This window comes from Suricata suricatta, chromosome 3, assembly GCF_006229205.1.
Source record: "Suricata suricatta isolate VVHF042 chromosome 3, meerkat_22Aug2017_6uvM2_HiC, whole genome shotgun sequence".
Lineage (NCBI taxonomy): Eukaryota > Metazoa > Chordata > Mammalia > Carnivora > Herpestidae > Suricata > Suricata suricatta.
The window spans coordinates 172,455,515-172,461,002 of NC_043702.1; positions in this window are offsets into that span (position 1 = coordinate 172,455,515).

Sequence of the window (5,488 nt, forward strand, 5' to 3'; positions counted from 1 at the left end):
TGTTTTTGTGCCAATACCATACTGTCTTGATGATGACAGCTTTGTATTAGAGGCTAAAGCCTGGGATTGTGATGCCTCCCGTTTTGATTATCTTCTTCAATGTGACTTTGACTATTTGGGGTCTTTTGTGGTTCCATATGAATTTGAGAATAGTTTGTTCTAGCTTTAAGAAGAATGTTGGTGCAATTTTGATGGGGATTGCATTGAATGTGTAGATTGCTTTGGGTAGTAATGACATTTTCACAATGTTTATTCTTCTGATCCATGAACAGGGAATGGTTTTCCATTTCTTGGTGTCTTCTTCGATCTCTTTCATAAGTTTTCTATAGTTTTCATCATATAGGTCTTTTACATCCTTGATTAGGTTTACTCCTAGGTATGTGATGGTTTTTCTTGCAATCGTGAATGGGATCAGGTTTTTGATTTCTCTTTCGACTGCTTCACTATTGGTGTATAGGAATGCAACTGATTTCTGTACATTGATTTTGTACCCTGCAACTTTACTGAATTCATTGATCAGTTCTGGTGGAGTCTGCCAGGTTTTCCATGTAGAGTATCATGTCATCTGCGAAAAGTGAAAGTTTGACTTCTTCTTTGCCAATTCTGATGTCTTTTATTTCCTTTTGTTGTCTGATTGCTGATGCTAGATACTATTCTCTTGAAATCTTTACAATTTTTACTTATATGTTATATTTTTATCTAGATAGGTCCTGAAACTCTCTTATTATTCTGAATATTTTACTTATTTTTTAGTTTTCTTGCATACAGTTATATGATCTGCAAATAATAATAATTTTTCTTTAATTTCTATTTCCATGCCTCTTTATTTCCCTTGCCCTCCTAGGTTGAGGATGCCTTATAGCACTCTACAGAAGAGTGAAGATCCCAGGGGGGTGGACATCTTGTCCTTGATTCTCACTGGAATACTTTTAAAACTTCAGAATCAAAAATGTGCCCTGCATTGCTGTTTGTACCCACTTTTCCCTCAATTCTGGGTTGGTCAAGTTTTATCAGAGGGGACATTTAAAGACGTCAAATGCCTTTTCTGTAACTCTGGATGTGATCATTTATATATATGGTTTTATTTTCTTACTCTGTTTAAGTAAGTGATTCTATGAAGAAATTTTTAATGGTGGACAATCCTTATACCAGGTGGATAAATTCCACTACATCAGGTGCTGGTTTCTGCTTATAAAGATTGTGAGTCTGTACACCTAATTTCTCTGAAAGTATGCATAAATGAGGTCAGCTTCATCACTATTTTAATATTTGTTTTATTGTTTTCTGCAAAGAGTCTCACTGGCTTTGGTACCATGAAGATTTTGCCTCAGACAATTGTTGGGATTGTTTTCCATCTTTTTCTCTGCCTGGAACAATGCATCTGGAACATAATTACCTGCTGCACCTGCACCTGTGGTCTGCTCCTAGGACCTCATGCAGCTCACAGGAAATGTTGGAGGCTTCTTTCTCCTCCTTAGCAAGCACATACCCTCAGACTTCTGCCCTCTTCAAGGAATTTTTAAATTAAATTCCATCCATAACAAATGTGTTGATACAAATCACAAATAGCATGTGCTTATTTAATCCATAGGTTATTCTATCCATAACATAACTACTCTTCTCATATTTATTACTCTTTCAATCAGTTCTAAAAGACGTCCTCTTCTATTTTTATGAAGTTCCTCAGGAGGCCATCCTTTGGTGTTGTGAGTGACTTTTATCACTTTTCCTTTCAGCTTTCAGCACTTTTACATAATTTTTTCCGCCCTATATTTTTATTAAAGCAAAGGCTGAGCAAGCAAGAAAAGGAATAGACAAACGTTTTCAAGATTTGAGAAGAAAGACAGAAGTGAGGAAGAATGCTGTAAGGAAGAGAGACATTAGCCCAGTGTCCTAGGGGCCATGTCCAACTCCATCAGAGGGAGCACCCTGTAACGAAGGACAGAAATCCATCTGGTTGGGCTGAAATCATACAGGAAATGAATGGGCTGCTGGAACTGGAGATCCCATAGTCACTGGGACTCCAGTCACTTGTGGTTCTGTGTGTCTGCCTTCTCTTTTCTGATGCCTTGGTTTTCTTGTTGCTACTGTTTTCTGCATCACTGGAGTTTGATGACAAATGAAAATGATACCTTTGTACAATGTGCAGCTTTCCAGTCACCAAGGGAGGAAGGCTGTGAGGCGCCATGGGCCACATGGGCTTTTACCAGCTCAAACAGGTGCAGCAGAGCCTATAATGTTATATGAACAAAGGTCTTCGTGATGAAATTCTTCCAACAACTTCTCAGAGAGGTTGGCCTGAAGAACATTGGAAGCCCATTGCACATGGGCATGTAAGGAGCTGGATATGATGCTCACGTGATTAGTGGCTGAGCCTCCAATGTGGCATGCAGCATTTCTTAAGAAAATGAAGAAATGGTCAAGAAAACTTGAATTCAAGCAAGCCATGAAAATTAATATTTTATGTAGCATTCATACACATTCGAATACTTTTAATTGTTGGGCAATAAGCTCTGTTTTCTCTAACAAGCATAAAATGAGGTACACAATTGAGGTCTGATATACGTGTACATGGTGCATGATGCCCACAGTCACACTGGGTAACACAGCCACCACCTCACGTCTGGAGCCTCTCCTCTCTCTCTTTCTTTTCTTTTCTTCTCGTTCTTGGCATGAGAACAGTTTCAATCTACCTTCTTGGAAGGTTTCATGTGTACAGTTTCTCTACCTTCCTGCATGTGGGTGTCACCCTCAGTCCTGATGCTCTGCTGCTGCTGAAAAATGGATCGTAGGTGTTTCAGGCTTCATTCCCTGAACTTATCATCCAGGAAAGGACACCATCTCTTTCCCTGCCATTGGTGGCAAGAATCAGAACGCCTGTGACTAAGCCACCTGGAGCAGGTCCCTGGCCCTGAACCATTATCCCTCTGGGCACAAACAAGAGACTCTGTCTGATGATTGACCTGAACTGGATGTAGCCCATCCATGCATTATTCTGTCACATTGTCAAGGATGCTTTTTCCCGAGGGACTCAGGGTGATCAGGGCCCAGGGCTACACATCAGGCTGGAATCAACCAAGCAAAAATCACAAGATGGCAATGAGGGAAGTAGCCAATGATTCTAATCTAGGGGAGAAATTTGGGGAAGCTCCACGATTTGCTCTCTCTTTCCCAATAATTTTCACTTCTGCCACATCTCCCATCTCAACGTTATTTTCCAGAAAAGAACACATGTGCAGCTGTGGGAACCTGTGCTTTTTCCCTCTGGAGGTTTGCCTGCCCTGAGCCTCTCCTCTCTGACCCTGAACAGATTAGAACTAAGTCTCTTTCCCCATTGAACACAAATAGCTTTCTAAGAAACTAGATTGAAACAGTAATGAAAACCTAAAAATATTAGGAAAGCAAAATTTTCAAACCCCAAAGGCTATGAAGATCTTTTCTCCCCACTACGTTGTATTCCAAATGTCCCTGTTGCACGGTTAGGGCTTGAGAAAGGTGTATTGAGTGAATTAATGAAATCTACAGTAACTGACATCTATCCATGGATGTTTCCACTGCCTTGGGTCATAAGTCACAAAGGTCCATGTTCACTATTCACGGAGTCTGTGCAGATTGGTCTACCCACTGACATTGATTTGTGACCCCGGACACGTGCTTATTTCTGTTTATGGACACATAGAGTGGCCGACGTGTCACACATGCAATGCGTTCCCTGGTAAGGCTGAATGAGACACCACTCTGCCTTCCTGTGTGACTTCCTGCACTGTAAGCACACGTCCTGGTCATGGTCCATTTGGCGCCGCATGTTCTGCATTCATATACTCTTTCGTGGTGATCTTGTGTTTACAATGGCCCTGAAGCCCAGAGCTGAGGGGAGGTCGGGTGGTCCTAAACCCCAGAACATGGGCTGTGCCTCACAGACAAAACTCCTGTTCAGGTAAGGATTGCTCAGGCTCACAAGGCAGAGTTTTGGGCCATGAGTTCAGTGGTAATGAATCAATAAAACAATAAACCAGGAAAAGGAAGAGAAAATTTGTGATTCCATGTGGACCCACTCCAGAAAGTACTACAGTCACATCTCAGATGCTATGAGGACACCACAAAAAAGGGGAAAGGAAGGTATATTCAAGAATTCGTGAGATCATGACCATTTCTGGTTTGTTTCTAAAGCATCATGGGCAGCACAGCTTTGGAGCTGAAAGCCAAAGGCACTAGCAATCACGGCACCCAAGCCTGGAAATGTCACTTACTTCTGAGCTAGTATTTCAGTATAGGGAAATAGAGCATGAAATCAATTACTTGGAAACTTATATATGAGTAAGCTGTACTTAAATACAAACACACCTGGAACACGGCTGTGTACCCATCAATGGGCAAGTGTTGTAGTGTTGTGAGCAGAACTCCCAGGATCCCAACCCCGTATTTCCCCCAGGAGCAACGGCTCGCTGTGGCTGAACTGTGTCCTCAGTGACTGTGACTCAGCAGCCATGAATGTGAGGGTGCTCTGCACGCCCTCTCCTTGCTGGGCCCCCGTTCATTCCTGAGCACACACTTCTTTTCTTTTCTTCTCTTTTCTGGACCCACTCGCTTCCCTCCAGGGACACACTTGTGCTGCTGCCTCCCAGGCATCACATTTTATGCACCTGTGAATCCTCTGCTGATTTTGCTAAAATGCAACTTGTGCTTCAGTGAACCTCAGCTGAGGCCAATAGCCTATATTTTCTTTTTTTTTAATTTTTTCTTTTTTCTTTGTTTTTTATAGTTTATTGTCAAGGCGGTTTCCATATAGCACCCTGTGCTCTTCCTCACAAGTGCCCTCCTCCATGTCCATCACCCCCTTTCCCCTTTCCCCCTTCCTCTTCAGCCCTCAGTTTGTTTTCAGTATTCAAGAGCCTCTCATGGTTTACCTCCCTCCCTCTCTCTAACTCTTTTTCCTCCCTTTCCCTCCCCATGGTCCTCTTTTAAGATTCTCCCATTAGACCTATGAGTGAAAACATGTGGTATCTGTCCTTCTCTGCCTGACTTATTTTGCTTACCATGACACCCTCGAGGTTCATCCACATTGCCACAAATGGCCAGATTTCATTCTTTCTCATTGCCATGTAGTACTCCATTGTATGGATAAACCACATCTTCTTGATCCATTCATCAGTTGATGGATATTTAGGCTCTTTCCATGATTTGGCTACTGTTGAAAGTGCCGCTATGAACATCGGGGTACATGTGTCCCTATGCATCAGCACTCCTGTATCCCTTGGGTGGATCCCTAGCAGTGCAGTTGCTGAAGACCCTGTATTTTCAACAAGCCCCAAAGTGACATGTCTGCTGCTGTCCTGAGTGCCTCAAACAGCCAGGGCCGGCATCCTGCTTTCCTCGATCTATTTACAACACATGGACAACAGGTCCACTCCAATAGGGGTCTGCATTTAAATAATAGAAATATTCACAGGCAAAACTGTGTTCTCTTCAAGGGTTCAGAGAGGTTACC